Genomic DNA, 13,828 nt, shown 5'->3' with positions numbered 1-13,828 from the left:
CACACAGAGGTGTACTCAGCAGCCACAAGGTTTTAGGCACTTTGCCTGAGGTGTGTTTCTCAACAATGACAGGTTAAAACAGAAGCCCTGGGAATGACAGGACCTTCTGCACTGGTAATAGTGGATCAGAGCAGCTCAGTGTTTGCGTGGAATGCACCTTAAAGCTTTCTATGTAGCAGGTTCCCGTTCCTGCATCTATCCTGCAGAAGCTGGGTGACTTTCCTAGGGTGCGGCAGTATCCCTGCATTGCAAAGAAGCTGGTCGAGAAAACTTGAGATTTTTCTTCCAATCCTGAAAATCCGTAATTCTAAATAGCCCCCTCGTATTACAGTTGAAGAATCAAAGACTCAGAAACGTTACTTTCCCACAGTACTTTGTAGAGATGTGGGCAGATGGTCTCTGGGGCCCAGATACCTCCCTGAGTTAGCTGTAGGGACACTCAGACCCTGCTGCACACGCTATGGGTTTTCTCCTGGACGCTTATCCACGGGGTCGGGCTGCATTCCGCCTGGCCATGAGGGAACAGATTAGTACAGGAAGTGCTAGAACAGCAACAGAGCCCACAGGAGACTGTATCCTGGCTAGAAATTCCAGAAACCAGGCTGGGCGTGGTAGCTCATGCTTATAATCCTAGCACTTTGGGAGGTCGAGGTGGGTGGATCACCTGAGGTCAGGCATTGGAGACCAGCCTGGCCAACGTGGTGAAACCCTTCCTCACAAAGGGTGGGGACATCATTTTGCATTCCCAGCTGCCGCTGCTGTTCCAGGTGAGTCTAACAGGAGATGGGATGGAGCATGGAGCCCAGAGTAGGGAAAGGAAGGCCAGGCAAGGGGAGAGAGCTGCCAAGGCCTTCCAGCTCTTCTTTCCCCCCTTTTTTTAATTAAAAAAAAAAGTTTTAAATTTGGTTTTTAATCAATTTATTTTTTTGAGATGGAGACTCACTCTGTTGGCCAGGCTAGAGTGCTGTGGACAACTTCTCAGTTCACTGCAAGCTCCACCTCCCAGGTTCAAGCAATTCTGCTTTAGCCTCCGGAGTAGCTGGGATTACAGGTGCCTGCTACTATGCCCGGCTAATTTTTTGTATATTAGTAGAGACAGGGTTTCACCATGTTGGCCAGGCTGGTCTCGAACTCCTGACCTCGTGATCCACCTGCCTCGGCCTCCCAAAGCGCTGGGATTACAGGTGTGAGCCACCGTACCTGGCCTCTTCTTTCCCCTTGAAGTCAGTTCTTCCCCTTGGAAGCTTCTAGAGATAGATATATAAAATGCTCTCCCTGACAAAACAGTGGACCCAGATCATTTCTGGGGAGCAAAAGTGCTGAACCCACAATATTCAGGTGCCCCTGGGCTTGTTCCACCCCTGCTGCCCTTACTCTAGGAGAGGCACACCTGTGAGGAGCTGATCTGAGTTCTGCAGTGAAGGAGGAAGCTGTCACTCTTCCCCTTTGCCCTCCCAGGAGCAGGGACCCTGGGGCATCTGGGACCTGTCAGGCACAGGGACGGCTCTGGTATTTCATGGCAGCACAATGCCCTGCATGCCTGAAATTCTGACACGTCCACTCCACCAGCCTTCTGTGGCTGTCCCTGTGACCTGGAGACTGTCCTTGGCCTCTTCAAGCCTGTAGCCTCCACAAGCAGTACTCAGCCCAGCAGGGCCTAGAAGAATGGGGAACTGGGGGCTGAGTGCTGGGAAAGGAACCTGGGTGGAAATTTCCATGACTCTTCTGCTCAAGCAAGGCTGCAGCAACATGTCAGCAGAGACGGGGCCCAGCTCACAAAGGATCACTGTTTCTCTCTCTGGGCTCTTTATCAACTATTGCCCCACCCCGAGCCAGGGCCGTAAACCTCCTCAGTCCAGCCTCCTCTGTTCCTGCCCCCCCCGCCCCCCCACCGCTGTTTGTGGCCACAGATCCCTACTTTCCCTTCTTGCACTTATCTCTCTCCATTGCTCCCACACTCCTGGCACTGGAAGTCCCCCAACTTCAGGAGCAAGGTCAAGACCCCTTTCCTTCCCCATTGAACGGTCAGGTCAGTCCATGCTGCAGACTCCTGCGGCCTTCCCTGCCCAGTGACGTCACCAGCATGCCTGGGACAATGGTCTTCACCTAGTGACTCAGCTGTTGTTTTTATTTTTTTATTTTTATTATTTATTTTCTTCTCATTGTCCAAACCCAACTCAGCTGTTGTTATCCTAAGCTATAGCGTGTGGCTTTTATTGTTGTTTGTCATTGTCACCTGTCTTGATAACAGAGTGTCTTATAGTTCTGCCTCAGCTCAGGATGGCTCTGCACATGGCTTAGGCCATGTCCCTCCGCACTGTCAGTCCCATGCGGCCTTGGGCTGGTGCTGGGGGTCTGAAAGGCTCATTCCGGTCCCAGCTGGTGGTCCCTGTAGATTTCCCAGACAGATCAGGCTGAAGTGTTTGTGGTTTGTTCTCCCTCTCTGCCCGCAGCCAGAATTCCTACTTGGCCAGTTCTAAAGGCTAAGCCCTAAGGACTCAGCCTTGCCTGGAGCAGCCTTCCCTGGAGCCTGGCTGGCTGCACCCACCAGCCTCAGCGCTAGCCTAGAAACTTGGGGGTCCTGGAGCCAGCAGGTCCTGCTGCCTCCCTGTTCCTCCACTCAGCCTAAATGTCCACCTACTTGGGGCCCTCCTTCAGCTCCCTTGCAGACCGCACAAGTCTCCCTCCTTGCACCCATCCCCTGCGCTTTGGGTGTCCCGCAACACCAGCAGCATGACAGAGGGCTTCGTGGAGAGAGGGCGCCCCACACCAGGGTCCACAGGCTCAATCTGAGCCTGGTTCCTGTTTGTGGTGCCCCCTCTCAGGCCTGTGGGGTCGTCAGGAGCTTAGGACAGCGCCTGGCTTGAGAGATGTGGCTACCTTCCCTCCACCTTTCGGTACTCAGCCCAGGCAGGGTTAGGTGCAGCACGTAACAGCTATGGGATCTGCTGCAACCATTGGGAACTGAGAGATGCCTGCAGCCCTCCCAGACCCCCAATCTGACTGGAGCCAGGCCCAGGTGGGGAAAGGGTTAAACATTGGCAGTGACTTCATCCCTGCATGGGAGCAGACTGAGGCAAAGTAGGTAAAAAAAAAAAAATCAGGACAGAGGCTGGGTGGAATTTTCCAGTCTCATAAACAGGACCAGTCAGGGTTGCTAAGGGAGGTCACCATGGAAACGGTCACGTGCACCTGCCTCCTGGTTATTCCACCCTGGTCGGGAGGATGATGCAAGCTCTGGGCCTCCTCATTGGCCGCCACCTTCCTCTTGCCACCGAAAGCTGGTGGGAGATTGGCGGAGGGCAGTTGCTGGGCTAGAGCTAGCCTTTCCGTTTCTCCCCCACCCCTCCCACAGGAACCTGCTGGAAGCTGTTCTGAACCAGAGAAGGACGAAAATAGCTGCCAAAGATGTTGCCATAGCAACTGCTTTCCTTCCTGACCTCCTTGGAAGTTAGTAGTTGACTCTGTAGTTGAAGTACTTTTCTGAAGGTGGAAGAAGGTGTCAGCCATTTTACATTGACCTAACTCTTCTTTTGAAGGTGAACTCCCTCATTTTCCTAAGTAGTCAAGGAATTCCTGTGCCTCTACCCAGGGCTTTGGTTACCAACCCACCCCTGGGGGCCTTGGTTTCTTTCTGTGAAATGGGATATTCATTCCAGCACTCACTACCTTCTAGGCTGGAGTAAGGCTCCAACTTTGCAAAAGCACCTAGTAAACCGCAAAGCTCCATGCACATCCAACGGCCAGTACTTGACAACACCGATACTCCCTAGGGCTAATGGCTCTGTAAAGTGGAGGATGGGGCAGCTGACTTGTTCAACAAGCCCAGAGCCCCAGGACAGGGGGCCCCTTTGGAGTTTGATTCCTGTTCTGTCACCAAAAGCCCCTGGGGACCTTCAGCAGGTCATGCAGGCCCCCAAGGACTTGTCTTCTCCTTCTGTGAAAGGACCCTCTCTAGTTATCTCAAGAGGCCCTGGGGCCAGGCATGGTGGCCGAGTAGTGAGAATTTGAGACCAGACTGACCAACATGGCGAAACCCCATCCCTACTAAAAATACAAAAACTAGCTGAGTGTGGTGCTTCGCGCCTGTAGTACCAGCTACTCAGGAGGCTGAGGCAGGGGAATCACTTGAACCCGAGAGGCAGAGGTTGCAGTGAGCCGAGATCATGCTACTGCACTCCAACCTGGACAACAGAGCGAGCAAGACTCCGTCTCAAAATAAAGAGGCCCCTGGCTGGGCTCAGTGGCTCACACCTGTAATAGCAGCACTTTGGGGGGCTGAGGCAGGTGGATCATCTGAGGTCGGGAGTTCGAGACCAGCCTGACCAACATGGAGAAACCCCATCTCCACTAAAAATACAAAATTAGCCAGATGTGGTGGCACATGCCTGTAATCCCAGCTACTCGGGAGGCTGAGGCAAGAGAATCACTTGAACCTGGGCGGTGGAAGTTGCAGTGAGCTGAGATTGCGGCACTGCACTCCAGCCTGGGCAAAGAGAACAAAATTCCATCTCAAAAAAAAAAGGAGGCCCCTTCCAGCCCTATTCCACGACCCTAAGTTAAAGGCCGGCCTGCTTTCCATAACAAATCTGCGAACTTCTCAAGTACTTTCTACATGGCAGGCACTGTGGGCACATGCATTCGCTCACTTTTCACAGAAGACAGCTGTTGTGATTACAGCACCTACCCATTTTACAGATGAGGAAATGGAGGCCCAGAGAAGTTAAGTAAATTTTCCCAAGGTTGCACAGCCACTAAGTAGCAAGGTCAAGACTTAAAGCCTGGTTAGTCCACACAGCTGCCTTTCTAGGTACTGCAATGATGATGGAAACAACATGGGTCAGTTCATAGCAGGTAAAACGTGGAGTGGAGCAAACCCTGGGCGAGGCACCAGCAACCCTGGGTTCTTCCAGCAAGTTGCTCTTCCTCTTTTGGCCTCAGTTTCCTCGTCTGTAAAAATAAGAGGTTAACCTAGATCTCTGAGGGCCTTTCTATGCTAAACACTCTCAGTCTTTGAGAGAAACCAGCCCAGAGAAGACAAGCGCCAGCTTGCCTGAGTCACAGAGCGATCAAGCACAGCCTTACGGGCTACCCACTAGCTTTGATCTCAACCTTTGAAACAAACAAGGTTTAGGAAGAGTTGTTTGAAGCTAGGGCCTGTGAACCAGAACCAGTTTGTGGGAGTGTCTGCTGTGACTTTTCCAGAAAACTAACTACATCCCATTTTAAGAGGGTCCTTTATTCAGAGATTAAGCCTGTGAAAAGAAATAAATCTTGGAATTCCAAAATCACTAAGCCAAGGGAAAAGTCGAGCTGGACTATGTCAAGCAAATCTCGGTCCCATTTACCCCTCGGTAAGATAGCTACAAAGATAAGAAAGCTACAGACCGCCCTCATGATTTGCCCCCAAGGAAATTTCTTGTGGACAAAGGACAGACAGAATTCAAAGTCTTCTCACGAGACTGATGCATATCTGACTGCTTCCCCTGCTCTCTTATTTCACTATGCCAGACTAAGGCATGAGTGACTATTCCTCAGCCTGCCTCTCAAAAGTAAATTGCATATTCAGTGAAAGGCTAATCAGAAACTCAAAAGAAGGCCTGGCTGGATGGCTCACGCCTGTAATCCCAGCACTTTGGGAGGCTAAGGTGGGTGGATCAAGAGGTCAGGAGATCCAGACCATCCTGGCTAAAACGGTGAAACCCTGTCTCTACTAAAATAAGAAATTAACCAGGCATGGTGGCAGGTGCCTGTAAGCCCAGCTACTCAGGAGGCTGAGGCAGGAGAATTGCTTGAACCCAGGCGGTGGATGTTACAGTGAGCCAAGATCACAGCACTGCACTTCAGCCTGGGTGACAGAACAAAACTCTTTCTCAAAAGAAAAAAGGCCAGGCGCGGTGGCTCATGCCTGTAATCCCAGCACTTTGGGAGGCTGAGGTGGGTGGATCACGAGGTCAAGAAATTGAGACCATCCTGGTCAACAAGGTGAAACTCTGTCTCTACTGAAAATACAAAAAATTAGCTGGGCATGGTGGCGCGTGCCTGTAATCCCAGCTACTCAGGAGGCTGAGGCAGGAGAATTGCCTGAACCCAGGAGGCGGAGGTTGCAGTGAGCTGAGATCGCCCCATTGCACTCCAGCCTGGCTAACAAGAGCGAAACTCCGTCTCAAAAAAAAAAAAAAAGAAAAAGAAAAACTCAAAAGAGTGCAACTGTTTGTCTCTTATCAACCTACCTGGAAGCCCTGTCGTCATCTCAAGTTGTCCCACCTTTCTGGACCAAACCAATGCACCGTCTTAAACATACTGATTGATGTCTCACGTTTCCCTAAAGTGTATAAAACTGAGCTGTTTCCCGACCACCTTGGGCACATGTCATCTAGACTTCCTGAGGCTGTGTCATGGGTGTGTCCTTAACCTTGGCAAAATAAACTTTCAAAATTGGTTGAGCCCTGTCTCAGATATTTTGGGTTCACAAGCCCTTCTTGTATCTTTGATGGCATACAGACTTTTTCTCTTATGAAATGGTAGTGACAGCCGGGCGCAGTGGCTCACGCCTGTAATTCTAGCACTTTGGGAGGCCAAGGTCAGTGGATCACCTGAGGTCAGGAGTTCAAGACCAGCCTGGCCATCATGGTCAAACTGCATCTTTAAAAAAAAGAAAAAAAAAGGCCGGGTGCAGTGGCTCACGCCTATAATCCCAGCACTTTGGGAGGCTGAGGCGGGTGGATCACAAGGTCAAGAGATCGAGACCATCCTGGTCAACATGGTGAAACTCCGTCTCTATTATAAATACAAAAATTAGCTGGGCATGGTGGTGCACGCCTGTAGTCCCAGCTACTCGGGAGGCTGAGGCAGGAGAATTGCTTGAACCCAGGAGGCGGAGGTTGTGGTGAGCCAAGATCGTGCCATTGCACTCCAGTCTGGGTAACAACAGTGAAACTCTGTCTCAAAAAAAAAAAAAAAAGAAAGAAAGAAAGAAAGAAATGGTAGTGACAGTGCAGGGTAGTTTTGTTTTGTTTTGTTTTGTTTGAGATGGAGTCTCGATCTGTTGCCAGGCTGGAGTACAATGGTGCCATCTTGGCTGACTGTGTTGCAGTGAACCCCAAGTTTCTCTTCAAAGAATCAGTATGTCAGTATGTTCAGCTCTCTTATTCTTTAATTCTCTATTTTAAAATTTAACTTCCTTGTAATTCCAGTAAACAACCTTCTCCACCAGTTCTAATCAGTAGATCACATCTGCTGTACCTCCCCTCCCTCCATCCCGACTCATCCCGGTCACCTAATCACCCCTGGCTACCTGCTCTGACCCGCTGGACCTTCCTGCCAAAACACCCAACCAGCCACTCCAGCTCGGACCCCTGCTCTTTTAAAATAGCCAATCGGGATTAGTCTAGCTTGTGCAGTCTAACCGTAGCCAATAGGGGGATGATACAGCAGTAGGGACAACCCCCATCAGGCATAAGTGCTCCTTCCTCCCTTGTTCAAGCGTGCAGCTGCCATTATTCCAGCTGAATGCCACACCCTTGTATAGAAGTAAACTGCCTTGCTGAGAGGACTTATCTTCAAGTGCTATTTATTTGTGGTGTTGAAATTTTGCTTATAACAACTGCAACCTCTGATTCCCTTGTTCAAGCGACGCTCCTGCCTCAGCCTCCTGAGTAGCTCGGATTACAGGCATGAGCAACCATGTCCAGCTAATTTTGGTATTTTTAGTAATAGACAGGGTTTCATCATATTTACCTCATGATCCACCTGCTTCAGCCTCCCAAAGTGCTGAGATTATAGGCATGAGCCACTGCGCCTGTCCTGGGGTAGTTATTTTGTTTTAATTTTATTTTTCTTTTTTTTTTTTTGAGATTGAGTCTTGCTCTGTTGCCAGGATGGAGTGCAGTGGCTCGATCCCGGCTCACTGCAACCTCCACCTCCCGGGTTCAAGCGATGCTCCTGTCTCAGCCTCCTGAGTAGCTGAGAGTACAGTCTTGTGCCATCACACCCAGCTAATTTTTGTATTTTTAGTGGAGACCAGGTTTCACCATGTTACCCAGAATGGTCTCAATTTCCTGATCTTGTGATTGACCTGCCTCAGCCTCCCAAAGTGCTAGGATTACAGGCGTGAGCCACCTTGCCAGACCTATAATTTTCTTTCTTTCTTTTTTTTTTTTTGAGACAGAGTTTCACTGTTGTTGCCCAGGCTGGAGTGGTCAGGCTGGTCTCGAACTCCTTACCTTAGGTGATCCACCTGCCTTGGCCTCTCAAAGTGCTGGGATTACAGGAATGCACCACCACACACGGCCTATAAGTTTCTTATTTGGGAAAAGTTGGCTCACCATTTGTCAATATATCCAATTCTTAAAAATGTTTTATTATGGAAAATTTCAAACATAAAAAAGTGAAAAGAGTTTAATGAATCCCCATGTTATTAATACCCCGCTCCAACAGGAGAATCACTTGAACCCAAGAGGTGGAGGTTGCAGTGAGCCGAGTTTGTGCCAGTGCACTCCAGCCTGGGCAACAGAGTGAGACTCCATCTCCAAAAAAAGAAAAGGCCAGAGTCCTGACTGCTAAAATTGTGTCTCAGTTATTGCTTTGAGCTGAAGAAAAAGGAAGAGGAACTTCAGTAGTTGTATGTTTCTTCTCACCTCTAGGGAAAAAGCATCCCACTTCCTCAGGGAAAGGAAGCTTTGTGCTGGCAGTTAGTATATAAGGAATTTCTCATGTAGGCCTCCATAGAGGGATGTGGTGGCTGCTGGGAATAGACTGCAGCTTTCCTAACTAAGGGCACTGTTCACTGAGCATCCAAATCAGCAGCATCAGCAGAGACAGTGGATGGCAAGGAATGACTCAGCTAGGGCAGCTCTGCAAAGCCACAGAAGGAGCTTTGTGGGGTTTCTGGCCGGACCCAGAGATGAGGGCTAGAACCAAAGAGGAATGGATGGACTGAATTCCCATCAGAGAAGTGTGGCTCCTGGCTTTCTGGCTTACATGGTTAATAATTGTAGTTTTTTTTTAAATCTAATGACTTCAACACCATCTATAAAATATTGTTGTGTTTTTTTTTTTTTAAAAAAAAAAGGCTGGTGCAGTGGCTCATGCCTGTAATCCCAGCACTTTGAGAGGCCCAGGTAGGCAGATCACAAGGTCAGGAGTACGAGACCAGCCTGACCAACATGGTGAAATACTGTCTCTACTAAAAATACAAAAATTAGCCAGGCATGGTGGCATACGCCTGTAATCCCAGCTACTCAGGAGGCTGAGGCAGGAGAATCGCTTGAACATGGGAGGCGGAGGTTGCAGTAAGCTGAGATCGCACCACTGCACTCCAGCCTGGGTGACAAGATCAAGACTCTATCTCAAAAAAAAAAAAAAAAAAAAAAGCCTGTAATCTCCGCCCTTTGGTTGGGAGGCCTAGGCAGACAATTCACAAGGTCAGGAGATCAAGACCACCCTGGCCAACATAGTGAAATCCTGTCTCTACTAAAAATACAAAAATTAGCTGGGCATGGTGGCACATGCCTGTAATCCCAGCTACTTGGAAGGCTGAGGCAGGAGAAATGCTTGAACCCGGGAGGCGGAGGTTGAGGTGAGCTGAGATGGTGCCATTGGGCTTCAGCCAGGGCAATGTGAGTTTCTGAAACTCTGTCTCAAAAGAAAAAAAAAAAAAAAAAAGCAGCTTGAGCAACATTGTGAAACCCCATTTCTACAAAAAAATAGCCAGGTGTGGTGGTGGCATGCACCTGCAGTCCCAGCTATTTGAGAGGCTGTGTTAGGTGGGAGGATCACTTGACCCTGGAGGGCTGACATTGCAGTGAGCCGTGATTGTGCTACTACACTCCAGTCTGGGTGATAGACCAAGACCCTGTCTCAAAAAAAAAAAAAGAACCCAGGTTGGAACATGCCGCTAGGTCTAATAACTTGTTTACAGGAAATGCAGAGGGAACAGAAAACTATGTCACAGCACACCACATCACAGGGCTATGATGGGCAAAATCCAGAACGTGGAAAATTCCAAGGGCAAACCACCCAGATTCATCAGCAAATACATTTCAGGGAGAAAAAAGGTGGGGAGAGGAAACTTACAGAGTATACTGGAGTCTTAAGAGACATAGAAATTGGCCGGGCACAGTGGCTCACGCCTATAATCCCAGCACTTTGGGAGGCCCAGGCGGGTGGATCACAAGGTCAAGAGATCGAGACCATCCTGTACAACATGGTGAAACCCCGTCTCTACTAAAAATACAAAAATTAGCCGGGCATGGTGGTGCGCGCCTGTAGTCCCAGCTACTCGGGAGGCTGAGGCAGGAGAATTGCTTGAACCCAGGAGGCAGAGGTTGCGGTGAGCCGAGATCATGCCACTGCACTCCAGTCTGGGCAACAACAGCAAAACTCCATCTAAAAAAAAAAAAAAGAGAGACATAGAAATCCAAGGAAATGCGTGGATTCTTTTTAGAGCCTGATTGAACAAACCAACTCTCAAAAAATATTGAGACAAACTGTGTATTTGAACATTAGTACTTTAAAAAAAGGTCTTTTTTTTTTGAGACAGAGTTTCACCCTATCGCCCAGGCTGCATGGAGTGCAGTGACACGGTCTTGGCTTACCGCAAGCTCCGCCTCTTGGGTTCAAGCAATTCTCCTGCCTCAGCCTCCTGAGTAGCTGGAACTATAAGCACGAGCCACCATGCCTGGCTAATTTTTTTATTTTTAATAGAGATGGGGTTTCACCATATTGGCCAAACTGGTCTCGAACTACTGATCTCGTGATCCACACACCTCAGCTTCCCAAAGTGCTGGGGTTACAGGCGTGAGGCACCGCGCCCACCTTTTTTTGCTTGTTTTTTGTTTTTTCAGGTGGTCCTTGAATCAGAATAGGTTCAGAGAAGCTCCCTGGTTAATTTTTTTAGGTGTGAAAATGCCAATAGGGTTTTGATTTTATACAAAATGTTTTACAAATTGAAAAATTAAGAAAAATAATTATGTCTGGGGTTTGTTTCAAAATAATCCAGGTAATGGGGATTATAAAGAAAGAAGAAACACTTTCTCCCACCCTCTTATTTCCTGGGCCTTGCAAATTAGACCGACAAAAAACAGACTAAGAGGAAATAGGCATACATTTTATTTGATGTTAATTTTTTTTTTTGAGACGGAGCCTTGCTCTGTCAACAGGCTGGAGTGCAGTGGTGCCATCTGGGCTCACTAAGACTTTCTGTCTTCATGGCCATAAACATCCCTGAAATATATCTCTGGCAGTCCTCATTCTAGGAGTTTGTGCTGCTTGTAGTCAGATAAGGAAAGCTCCAGAAAGGCTTTTTTTTTTTTTTTTTTTGAGACAGTTTCACTCTTGTTGCCCAGGCTGGAGTGCAATGGCACAATCTTGGTTCACTGCAACCTCCACCTCCCAGGTTCCAGCAATTCTCCTGCTTCAGCCTCCCAAGTAGCTGCGATTACAGGCATGTGCCACAACGCCTGGATGATTTTGTATTTTTAGTACAGACAGGGTTTCTCCTTGTTGGTCAGGCTGGTCTCGATCTCCCAACGTCAGGTGATCCTCCCACCTTGCCTCCCAAAGTGCTGGGTTTACAGGTGTGAGCCACTACGCCTGGCCTTCTTTTTTTTTTTTGAGAGGAAGTCTCCCTCTGTCTGTCGCCCAGGGTGGAGTGCAGTGGCTTGATCTCTGCTCGCTGCAACCTCTGCCTCCCAGGTTCAAGTGATTCTTCTGCCTCAGCCTCCCGAGTAGCTGGGACTATAGGCGCGCCCCACCATGCCTGGCTAATTTTTGTAATTTTAGTAGAGATGGGGTTTCACCATATTGGCCAGGCTGGTCTCGAACTCCTGACCTTGTGATCCACTCTCCTCAGCCTCCCAAAGTGCTGGGGTTACAGGCATGAGCCACTGGGCCAGGTCTTCTTTTGAGTTTCTGATTAGCGTTTCACTGATGGGAATTCAGTCCATCCATTCCTCTTTGGTTCTAGCCCTCATCTCTGGGTCCGGCCAGAAACCCCACAAAGCTCCTTCTGTGGCTTTGCAGAGCTGCCCTAGCTGAGTCATTCCTTGCCATCCACTGTCTCTGCTGATGCTGCTGATTTGGATGCTCAGTGAACAGTGCCCTTAGTTAGGAAAGCTGCAGTCTATTCCCAGCAGCCACCACATCCCTCTATGGAGGCCTACATGAGAAATTCCTTATATACTAACTGCCAGCACAAAGCTTCCTTTCCCTGAGGAAGTGAGATGCTTTTTCCCTAGAGGTGAGAAGAAACATACAACTACTGAAGTTCCTCTTCCTTTTTCTTCAGCTCAAAGCAATAACTGAGGCACAATTTTAGCAGTCAGGACTCTGGCCTTTTCTTTTTTTGGAGATGGAGTCTCACTCTGTTGCCCAGGCTGAAGTGCACTGGCACAAACTCGGCTCACTGCAACCTCTGCTTCCTAGTTTCAAGCAATTCTCCTGCTTGGCCTTCCTAGTAGCTGGGATTACAGGTGTGTACCGCCATGCCTGGCTTTTTTTTTTTTTTTTTTGTATTTTTAGTAGAGACGGGGGTTCCACCATTTTTGTCAGGCTGGTCTTGAACTACTGACCTCATGATCCTCCCACCAGGGCCTCCTAAAGTGCTGGGATTACAGGCGTGAGTCACTGCGCCTGGAGATCTCTGCTTGATTTTTACCTCTCTATCTGAATCTCATTGTATGTTGACAAGCTGACTCCAATTGTTTGTATAAATGATTGATATAAAGAATTAAGGCCAGGTGTGGTGGCTTATGCCTGTAATCCCAGCACTTTGGGAGGCTGATGCAGGTAGATCATGAGGTCAGGAGTTTGAGACCAGCCTGATCAACATGGTGAAACCCCGTCTCTACTAAAAATACAAAAATTAGCTGGGCCTGGTGGTGTGCATCTGTAATCCCAGCTACTTGGGAGGCTGAGGTAGGAGAATCACTTGAACCTGGGAGGCAGAGGTTGCAGTGAGCCAAGATTGTGCCACTGTGCTCCAGCCTGGGTGACAGAACAAGACTCTGTCTCAAAAAAAAAAAAAAAGAGTTAAAGGGGCTGGGCGAGATGGCTCATGGTCGTGGACATTCAGTCAGTGCTGATGTGGAGAATTCCTGACCGGCTACTAGAGCACATAAGTGGGGCTTAACCCAGGGTAGCATAGCTAGGAGGGCTTCCAGGGGGAAGTGATTCACAACTCAAAAAAGCCTGAGAATATCACCCAAGAGGTCTGGGGCTTTGTTTTGTCACAGTTCATTATGTAAACCAGTGGCCGGTCTCCCAACACACTCGGTGCTCGGTAACGTCTGTTGAATGCATGAATGAGCCAGGCGTACGGGGGTGACAACTTCACAACGTTTTTAGTAGTAGTACATAGTGGGCTCCCTCTAAGTGGGAGAGGCCCATGGGCTATTAAAAGGCTCCGTGTCTAGAGTCTCATCTTGGGGAGGAGTGCGGGCCTAGGAGAGCCTAAATCCCTTCCATGCCAGGGCAGTGTGAGGGTAACATACAATTACCTGGAAAGGGAATCACATCCAAACAAAGCAATACATATCGCTGAGTCGGGGTGAACTTGGAACTTCAGAGCCCTCTGCCCCTCAGTAGCTGCAGACCTAGTCCACCAGTGCCGGCCGCAGGACCAGCCCTGACAAGCCCGGGCCTAGCCTCCCCGGCACCCCTCCCAGCTCTGGATGCCTGGGGTGGGTAGCCAGGGCTGACGGGGCTGAAGCAGCTGCCAGCACCCTTGGCAGGCTCAGGCTCTGGGAAGCGAGGCGAGGCCGCAGTATGAGCTGGACGTCACCCCCTCCGCGACACCCTCGAGGGAGCTCAGCCCGCCCCCACAGCC

The 13,828-nt window shown here is 49.3% G+C and overlaps 1 long non-coding RNA gene across 1 annotated transcript; it reads left to right on the top strand.

Moving 5' to 3' along the window:
* Positions 1-650: 650 nt before the first annotated feature.
* On the top strand, positions 651-6,446 carry LOC128929007 (uncharacterized). Its single transcript, XR_008474834.2, has 2 exons — positions 651-2,029; positions 3,356-6,446. It is a non-coding gene; the product is annotated as an uncharacterized LOC128929007 (long non-coding RNA).
* The last annotated feature ends 7,382 nt before the right edge of the window (positions 6,447-13,828 follow it).

This window comes from Callithrix jacchus, chromosome 10 (assembly GCF_049354715.1).
Source record: "Callithrix jacchus isolate 240 chromosome 10, calJac240_pri, whole genome shotgun sequence".
Classification (NCBI taxonomy): Eukaryota; Metazoa; Chordata; class Mammalia; order Primates; family Cebidae; genus Callithrix; species Callithrix jacchus.
Note: the sequence above shows the minus strand (reverse complement) of the source record. Positions and strands in the feature narration are given on the sequence as shown.